Source organism: Ambystoma mexicanum, chromosome 9 (assembly GCF_040938575.1).
Source record: "Ambystoma mexicanum isolate Mex_15411 chromosome 9, UKY_AmexF1_1, whole genome shotgun sequence".
Classification (NCBI taxonomy): domain Eukaryota; kingdom Metazoa; phylum Chordata; class Amphibia; order Caudata; family Ambystomatidae; genus Ambystoma; species Ambystoma mexicanum.
In genome coordinates this window covers 286,450,355-286,460,393 of record NC_090931.1, presented here as the reverse complement: position 1 = coordinate 286,460,393, position 10,039 = coordinate 286,450,355, and positions in this window count along the sequence as shown.

Genomic DNA, 10,039 nt, shown 5'->3' with positions numbered 1-10,039 from the left:
CAAAAACATCTGGTCTCCTACAACCATTGGCCATTCCTCCAGTTCCATGGCACACTCTTTCCCTCAACTTCATCACTGATCTACCTCCAAGCCAAGGGTTCAACACCATCCTTGTAGTTGTGGACTTATTCTCGAAGATGGCCCATTTTATTCCTCTCAAAGGCCTCCCAGACGCAGCCACTTTAGCAAAAGTGTTCTTGGAGGGCGTGGTTAAGCTACATGGCTTCCCTTCGGTTCTGATCTCTGATCGAGGCAGTCAGTTTGTTTCAAACTTCTGGAAAAAATGTTGTGCAATGGCGCAGATTGACGTTCGCCTATCTACCAGTCACCATCCCCAAACGGATGGCCAAACCGAGAGAACCAATCAGACACTCGAGGCTTTCAAAAGGGCAAAGGAACACCTTATTCATGCCAAAGAAAAACAAGAGAGATCGCCGACCAACACCGGAAAAAGGCCCCTGATTATCAAGTAGAAGACAAAGTTTGGTTAGCCGCTAAATTCGTACCCATCAAGGGAACCTGGACCTTTCATCCCAGATTCTTAGGACCCTATACCATTAAGGCAATTATCAACCCAGCAGCTGTGAAACTGGATTTACCACCTAATCTACACATCCACCCGGTATTCCATGTGTCCCTCCTGAAACCAATGCAACCCTGCACACGGATTGCGACACCACCTAAGCCAGGGGTGCACAACCGATTTTGACAGAGGGCTGAAAGTACCTTACATGAGGACTATAGTGGGCCGAAAAGTAAATGTGGGCGGGGCGGTAGGCGGGCGTGGCAGGAGGCTTTTTAAACCCCCAATTTGTATTAAACACATGGAAAAAGAATATGTTTTTGAGGGGTAACAATTTTTATTTGCATTTCAAACTTACATTTTGTACTACACATTTTCCATTGTTAAATTTATTTCTATTTAATTTAGTTATTGTATCTCGTCTGTTTAATTAACTTATATATATTTTATTGACCCTAGATTGGACATTCCGTTATTTTGGACTTCTATAGTTTGCTGTTTGGGTTGCCCAAGAGGAGTATGGCCTTCGTTGAGTCAGGTTTCCTCAAAAAGCAAAGGATGTACATCTCCTAACTGTGCCTATTTTAGCTTTATTATTGGGTTCACTCTTGGAGTGCAACACTATGCCCCATGGCTCCCACCCCAACCAAACACTATGCCCCATGGCCCCCTCACCCCCAAACAAACACTATGCCCCATGACTCCCTCAACCCCCAACCAAACACTATGCCCCATGGCCCCCACCCCTCAACCAAACACTATGCCCCATGGCCCCCTCACCCCCAACCAAACACTATGCCCCATGGCTCCCTCACCTCCCAACCAAACACTATGCCCCATGGCCCCCACCCCTCAACCAAACACTATGCCCCATGGCACCCCCACCGCTCAACCAAACACTATGCCCCATGGCCCCCACCCCTCAACCAAACACTATGCCCCATTGCACCCCCACCCCTCAACCAAACACTATGCCCCATGGTACCCTCAACCCCAACCAAACACTATGCCCCATGGCACCCTCAACACCCAACCAAGCACTATGCCCCATGGCCCCCACCCCTCAACCAAACACTATGCCCCATGGCACCCTCAACCCCAAACACTATGCCCCATGGCACCCTCAACACCCAACCAAACACTATGCCCCATGGCCCCCACCCCCAAACAAACAATGCACCATGGCCCCCTCACCCCTCAACCAAAGAAAGAGCCCCATGGCCCCCACCCCTCAACCAAACACTATGCCCCATGGCCCTCTCAACACCCAACCAAACACTATGCCCCATGGCCCCCACCCCTCAACCAAACACTATGCCCCATGGCCCCCACCCCCAACCAACCACTATGCCCCATGGCCCCCTCACCCCTCAACCCAACACTATGCCCTATGGCCCCCACCCCTCAACCAAACACTATGCCCCATGGCACTCCCCACCCCCAACCAAACACCCACACCCATACAGACCCAACCCCCCCACCCTCCAAATCAGCACACTCTCAAACAAGCACCCATACAGACCCGAATCCCCCACCCCCCAACTCAGCACACACACAAACATGCACCCATACACACCCAAACCCCCGCACCCAACTCCGAACCCCCCACCCCCAAATCAGCACACACAAACCAGCACCCATACAGACCCGAACCCCCCACCCCCAAATCAGCACACTCTCAAACAAGCACCCATACAGACCCAAACCCCCCCCAACTCAGCACACACACAAACATGCACCCATACAGACCCGAACCCCCACCCCCCCAACTCAGCACAATCTCAAACAAGCACCCATACAGACCCAAACCCCCACCCCCCAACTCAGCACAATCTCAAACATGCACCCATACAGACCAGCACCCCCCCACATCAGCATACAAACTAGCAAGCATGCACACATACAGACCCTGCATCTCAACATACACCGCACTTACACTCCAAAACAAACATTAATTCACACCAGACACCCCCCCACCCCTGCATCTCAACATACACACAAAAAACATTCAAATGCAAACATTCATACACATCCGACACCCCCCCACACACCCCCATCCCCGCATCTCAACATACACACAAAAAACATTCAAATCCAAACATTCATACACATCCGACACCCCCCACATACCCCCATCCCCGCATCTCAACATACACACAAAAAACATTCACATCCAAACATTCATACACATCTGACACCCCCCAACCCCGCATCTCAACATACACACAAAAACATTCAAATCCAAACATTCATACACATCCGACACCCCCCCATCTAACACAACACACACAAACATACAGCAAAACAGACTCGACACACAAACACAAACAGACCACTTACCGGAGACGTGCTGGAAGGCAGGTAAGCTGGATTTCGCTGGAATCGTACTACGGCTGGCGTGGTCAAAGGCTGAAATGCCTTCCGGCATCAAGCCTTATGGACCACGCCAGCCGTAGTGCTGGCACTCCATTGGTGCAGCACACACGCACTACGTGGCTCGCAGGAGCGACGTGGTGCGTGTGTGCTGAGCCAATGAGGGCCAGTGTTTTGTCCGGCCCGGAAGACAACAAAGGCTTTCCTAATGGAGGGCGGCCGATGCTGCTTGCGGGCCGCCCTCCATTAGGAAAGTGTTTGTGCCTCGCGGGTCGGACAAAAGAGCATGGCGGGCCGCAACTGGCCCGCGGGCCGTATGTTGTGCACCCATGACCTAAGCCCATACTTGTTGACGGAGAACCAGAATTCGAAGTCAAAGATATCTTGGACTCTAAATACTCTAGGACCAAGCTATATTATCTCGTCGATTGGAAAGGATTTGGACCACAAGATAGATCCTGGGAGCCCAGTGAGAATATCCACGCACCACGTCTAATCAGGAAATTCCATCGGAACTTCCAAACCAAACCTGGGCCAGACAGAAGGAACCCCATGGGAGGGGCCTTAGGGGGGAGTGCTGTCACGACCCTCACCCAAAACCCCATCTGGCAAACCCATTGGCCAGGTGGAGTCAGGACTCGGGCCTCTAGAGCCTGGCATCCTCTTCAAAAGCCCTCATGGGGCCAGTCCTGGCGCCTATGGCGCCAGCCTCATACACCATGAAAAACAATGTGCTTTGGAACTACTTTATTGTATTGTCAGCCAACATGGAGGCATCCACATAGCTTGGTTCCTAAGAACCAAGCTATGCGGTCTAGGGTTTTGGGTGTCATAGCCTAGGGACTACTTTACCTGGACTATTTTGTTGGGGCTATTTAAACCACACCCGAGCAAGACAACACGCTTCGCATTACTTTGCAGCTTGCAACGTGACGCTCACCGTGTCCAGCTATTCCCTCGAACCTCCGAGAAGCAGAACCTGCAATGAGACAAAAGGAACATCATTAGCAGCAGCATCTTACCTGCAGTCTTCATCTTTAAACACTCGCAGCTACTGAGAACAGCTTCCTCGAATATGCATGCCTCCCGGACAGAACGACCTGAAAGAAGACGATAGAGGCAACATTAAAGAAAGCAGTAGAGACATTTACAAATTACGAACTCCTCAAAAGGCTTACCTGGCTGGTTGCCTCTAGGCTGGCACCACTCCGGACATTCCACTCGCGCTGAAGAACACCGCGACCTACAAGGAAGGAAAGCACAGGTTAGCAAAGGCAAGACTTCGCAGCGTTGCGCATAGCGATTACTTACCACATCTGTCATGCACTGTTGTTAAAGGTGGGTCTTCGACAAGATCAATGTCCACCTCCCCTTCCTCCTCACCTGAATCCTCTGAGGAGACCGTTCGCAGAGTGAGCTTCTTCTTTGATTTCTTCTTTGAGAAGAGAAAGGGTCGTCCTCGGTAAGAAGCCACCCCGATTCCCTGTTAAACAGGGAAGCAGTGGACTCCCTTCCCGCGGGGACCGAATGGAGGGAAAAAAAGCAGCCGCTTAAAAAACCTCTCAGTGGTGATTGTTGAAGTAAACTTCCGGGTGGTTCTATAGTCCAGAACTGGAGGAAGGAGATCCGTAGCGCACTGTGTAGGTTCCGAAGGTAGTAGCATAGAAGGAAGGTCTTGGGCTTGAGGCTGAAGAGTAGAGGTAGAACTGTAGCCGACGCCCGGGATGGAAACGGGCGTGGATAAGGACCAGAGTTCAACAAACAGGCTTGATAGATAAAGCACAGAACGGGGAGGAAGTAGAGCGAAGCAGAGAGTGAAGGCGGGGAAAGGCAAGCGGGAGAGGCAAAGGAAATGGCCCGAGTAGCCAAATGCTCGGGTAGCAGGAGAGGGAGTAGAAAACGAGGAAAGGAAGGCAGAGCAAGCGCGAGGAGAAAAAACACGGGCGCACAGCAACAAAGAGAAAATGACCAAGTTGCAATGCGCCGAACCCAGAGTTGGGCGGGGTTAAATACTGAACCGGCGCCAAGGAGCAAAAAGACTAGACCGGTGGACCAGGAAGTGCGAAAAGAACCCGGAACAATCTAATGGCGCTGCCAACGTCAAGCGTTTCAAAGCCGCCAGCGGCCACCGGGAGACGGCAGCGTGACAGCATCATAGCGCTCTTAATGTGCCATCATTTACCAGCGAGGCTCAACCAAGCCAGTTCGCCGCGCTGAAGCTCTGCATACCAAAGGGAGAAAAAAAGAGACATTTGAAACAAAGAAAGGCATGCAGGATAGCAACAAAACTGAAGAACAGCAATAAGACCTACCTGAACAATATCAAACGGGCCGACGTCAGTGAAGTAACTAGACCGCACTCACCCATGAAAGACAACGCGCCCCTGCAAAGAAGGCAGGATGGAGAGCATGCCTAATTCTACCACAAGGTGAGGAGAGGGTGCCAGAGGGACTGAAATCATACGGGGGTGGAGAGAGGATACTTTCCCCAGTCGGTCAGTCTTGAACACAGTCCTCTTGTATTTTCAGGCAGAACCTTCCCCGCAGACCACATCAGGGCAAAGCTGAGAAGCATACCAGCGAGTAACCCGGCTGAGTGGCGTCCCTGTGGATACCAGGTGAGCGTAACAATAGATCCAGGAGGCAGAGACAGTTCTTCAACTTAACGCCATGGGACAGATCGAGAAGAGCAGGGAAGAGAACTTCACCACTTTGTTTTATTTTTATTTTTTCATTCTTATGGATATTTGATTCCCATTTTTTATTTGATTTTGAATGGTACCATTGTTCCATTTTTACCATTTTTTCACATTTAAACAGGTTCCAGCATGTCTTCCGGACTAAAGCAAATTCGGAGAGTGGACTGGGACTTGACCTATTTTGAATATGCTCAATGAATGTGACTCACCAAAGAGGCTAGTCTAATCTTTTTCCATAGTCTAGCAAGGGAACTGCATCCCGTAACCAGAGACAATCGTCACCCTCGAGAGGGGGGGACTCTTACAAAGCACAAGACACTTTACATCCAAGACCTCCTGAAAGACAATAATGGAGTAAATGAAAAGAAGAGATCCTTATAGAACTTTAACTATTGATATGATTGAAATGGGGGCCCAGAACAGTAACCTAGTCCTCCCACAGGCGGAAGGGGCGCCCCCACTTCCCTGGAAGAAAATGCTGCAAATTGTCCCATCGAACGATAATGTGCATAGGTATAGTGATTATTATTGTTTTTCTGTCATTAACAATCAGAACTGCATTCTTTATTGGTGCATGAAGTGTTCCAATTTCAGTGCACCCACCAGATAATGTATGTATGAATCCCAAGAAAGCACCTAGACCCTATATAGTCATTCCGGTTCCAAGAAAACCTGATGGTAAAGTAAACAAACTAAAATTTAATGTAATTAGCAGTGATTCATACACATTTGAGGTAACGAATGAAGAGAAAAGCTGGAGACAGGGTCAGCACGGAATGAATGAAAACGTAGCACTGACCACTACAAGCACACCCACACTGAATGCACACGAACAAGGTCAAGTGTCAATGGCTACAGAACCTCGAACAAAGGCAACAGAAAGTAAGAGACTGCCTACCGAACAACCAGTTCCAGAAAATAGTGGAAGTGACCGAGAGGAAGCAAGCGAAAGGCCAACTAAAGAAGATATAACCAAAGCACTCAAGAAGACAGAGACAGCTACACAAGAATTCAATGTAAAGACACAAATGCTGATTGACCATTTGTTCCCGTTTATAGTTAGAGCGAAGAAACTGCATGAGGAACTGAAAAATAGAACCACGGTGACTACCGCAGCAAGCACATCAGTTCCTACAAGCACCAGGCCCACAATGTGGCCACACGTTGGACAGACAGTACACAGGTGGTGGTTAAAGAAGCTCTATGAGAGAATACAAGAGGAGAAGAAAAGAAACACAAAACCTTCTCCCACCACAGCGATACAGGTAATGAAGCCTGCCCCTCCCACAAGCATGATTGAGAGATCCCCAGCATGGAAAATCAGCACAGACGCATTTAAAGATATAGTTATAGCAAACGACAAAGACACTAAGAATAAAGAGAAGCCCACACGAAGATAACAAGGAAATGAATGACTACCTGGATAGCACAGCACATCTCGGAAACAACATTTGGTACCAACACATGAAGGAGGTTGGAAGAAGAAAAGCTGAAGGAGAATGCTTTGTCTGTGCACTTCTACCATACAGCATGGGAAAATCCAAAATCTTTGTGGCTGTAGAAATTGATGTCCAGACAGCACACTGTATGTCGCACATAGCAATGTGCAAAACCAGAGGCCAGTTCATGGGCAGTGATGCCTCCCTGAAATGGGCAACTGAAGCAACTGATCCTGATGAGGATGATTATGTTCAAGGCATAAAGACAAGAAACAGAGCTCATACTAAGAATCATGTAATCAGGTACGAAAACCCTGGAGTAAAAGGGGCTAGAATTAGATGGGAGGTGAATCAGAAGCTAAATGTCCAAGGAAAAACTCCAGCGGAGGCTCGAAGTTGGAAGAACAGAGGCCAAATGCAGATTTTGGGGACAGTGCTTTCACCAGACGGATGGGAGAAAGGGGTAGTGATCTGCAGAGCCTGGATGGTCATTGGTCAATACATACCTACCAACAACGTATTGCGGAACGGATGCAAGCCATTATGGCCGAAACTTGCAAAACTACTCACATGGGTCGAAGACAGCGGAGGACCCTTACAGATAGTGCCACTTGAAAACCCAAAGTTCTGTTTCAGAAAAAACGGCAAAGAAAGCCATTGGGATGAAAATCATGGTCGATGTCGAACCAGGTTGGAAGGCCAGAGACCTGACTGATGAAGAAATAAGAGACTTTGTGAGAGCCAGTGAATTTGCACCAGAAGGAACAAAATTCACGTATCCCAGGAAACAAAGGAAGTATTAAGGGAAATTGATCTATTGCAGCCCAAATGGACAATGCCAGCTAATGACCTGGAACAAGGACGAGCATGTAAAAATAGCAGTAAGTTTGAAAGGTGTGATAAAGATATGGACTCCAAAGACACGCACGTTCACACCACTTTGTACAAACCCTGACGACGACGAACAGGACACAGAAGAACCAAGGAAGATGAATCCAAAGGAGGAAGCAGAAGTGGTCGATGAACCGACCAGAGGGGGGAGTGTAGAGGAGGTCCCAGACATGGCCTGCGCCCCTGCCCCCCATTTCGAGGTACCAGGAACATACTCGCCAAAATACATGATGTACGAGGAGCAATTGAACCAACAGAGAGCTATACTGGACCTATGCCCGGTGCCCATCAGAAGAGCAATACCGGCTGAAATGCCTATAACCAGACAGCCATGGGCTGCACGGTACCCTCTCAGACAACCATACCAGCAGCTGACACGAAATGAAGACTACCTACAGACTGTCCCTGAAGAGACCCACAGAGCCTTAAATGGAAGGTGAGTGGTGACGACATAAGAGCCCAGACATGACGTACAGATGAACATAAACGATGAACGAAAGATGACACACAAGGGTGAAATACAATGAATAAAGATGTAATGGACGTAAAGAGACGTAAGGAAACGTAGTGTCATGACCTACAGAACGCGCCCCTTTTGGACTTCCTGGTCCTTGTCTCAACGGGGCTTGCACTCCCTGGTACTCCCAACATGGCCGTCCAGCGTGAAACACTTTCCTCGCTCTACACGTTGGACATAGCGTGTTCTCTTAATAGACAACGCCCCTGCAGCTCCGCGCGTCTCAATGCTATTGCGAAGTAGCGACCAGACGTCTGCTCCGTAGCTCGCGGTATTGCTTCCCTGATTCTGTCCCTACTAACTCCATTCCTATTCCCTCTCCTTTCTTTCTTACTTCCTGGACTCGTGTGCTGAGTAGTGCACTTTCTTCATTTCCCGAATTCCTGGATCGATGCATCCCGGAACTTTGAACGCACGCTGGAGTCGGAAGAGACTTGTGCAGCCTTATTCAAGACCCGATCCGTCCGCAAAAAGGCATCGACCAAGAAATCCAGCAAAGATCTGACTCAGGTGAGAAGGGGGGAACTCCGTGACAGTTTGAGACGCCACCCGACCGAACTCGATATGGACATGGAAGCGGCCGTTCAGGACCTGATGCGTGGCATGCAAGAACTAACAACCGAGGTACAAAATCTAAAGGCGGAAAACGCTGCTCTCAAACAATTAGTTCTATCCCGTGATTCTGCCACAAAAGAAAGTGTGTTGCTGGGTGGCATAGTTGACAAATACGATGGGTCGGCAAAAACCCTTCGTGGATTCCTGGATTCATGTTTGGTCCACTTTACTTTTAAGCCCTACTACTTTTCGACTCCCAAGGCTGAGGTGGGATTCATAATTTCTCACCTTTCAGGAAATGCCTTAACCTGGGCTACGCCCCTCGTTAATTCCGGCGATGCTCTCCTAGATGACTATGATGGGTTTATACAGGCCCTTAAAACCATGTTTGACCGCCCAGAGCAGGTCTATCGTGCCCAGGAACGCCTGTTAGACTTTCAGCAGGGATCCCAGGATATGCTCACCTTTGTAACCCGATTCAAGCAATTGGCCAAGGAAGCTGATTGGTCCCCTGAGACGTGTTTTACTCTTTTCAGGAGAGGACTGAATGAGGAGATTAAGGATGAGTTGGCCAGAGTGGCTCGCCCAAACTCATTCCAGGCACTAATGGACCTTGCCATGCAAATAAACTTTCGTATCCAGGAAAGGAAGGCAAAGAAGAAGAAATCCAGGAGGAAATCCTCCGAAAGTGTCCTTTGAGAGCACCACCAAGATGGACACAAACCCAGGCTCAGTCACTGAACCAGAACCCATGAAGATAGGAGCCTTCCGTGGACCTATATCCCCGAAAGAAAGGATGAGAAGGATCCATACGGGGTTGTGCATGTATTGTGCCTCAGATAACCAGATTGTCCTCTAGCCCCTCCTCGGCGTTCGGGAAACCCCAGCTCCCAATCCTAGATGGAGCAGAGCTTCGGGAGAGAGATGTTTGCTCCAAATCAATTCCATCCTTGAACTCTCCTGGACAAAACAATTTGGTGTTACTGCAGGCCTTCCTATCGCCCTCCAAGAATAAGACCTATTCCATTTTGGCCTTGGTAGA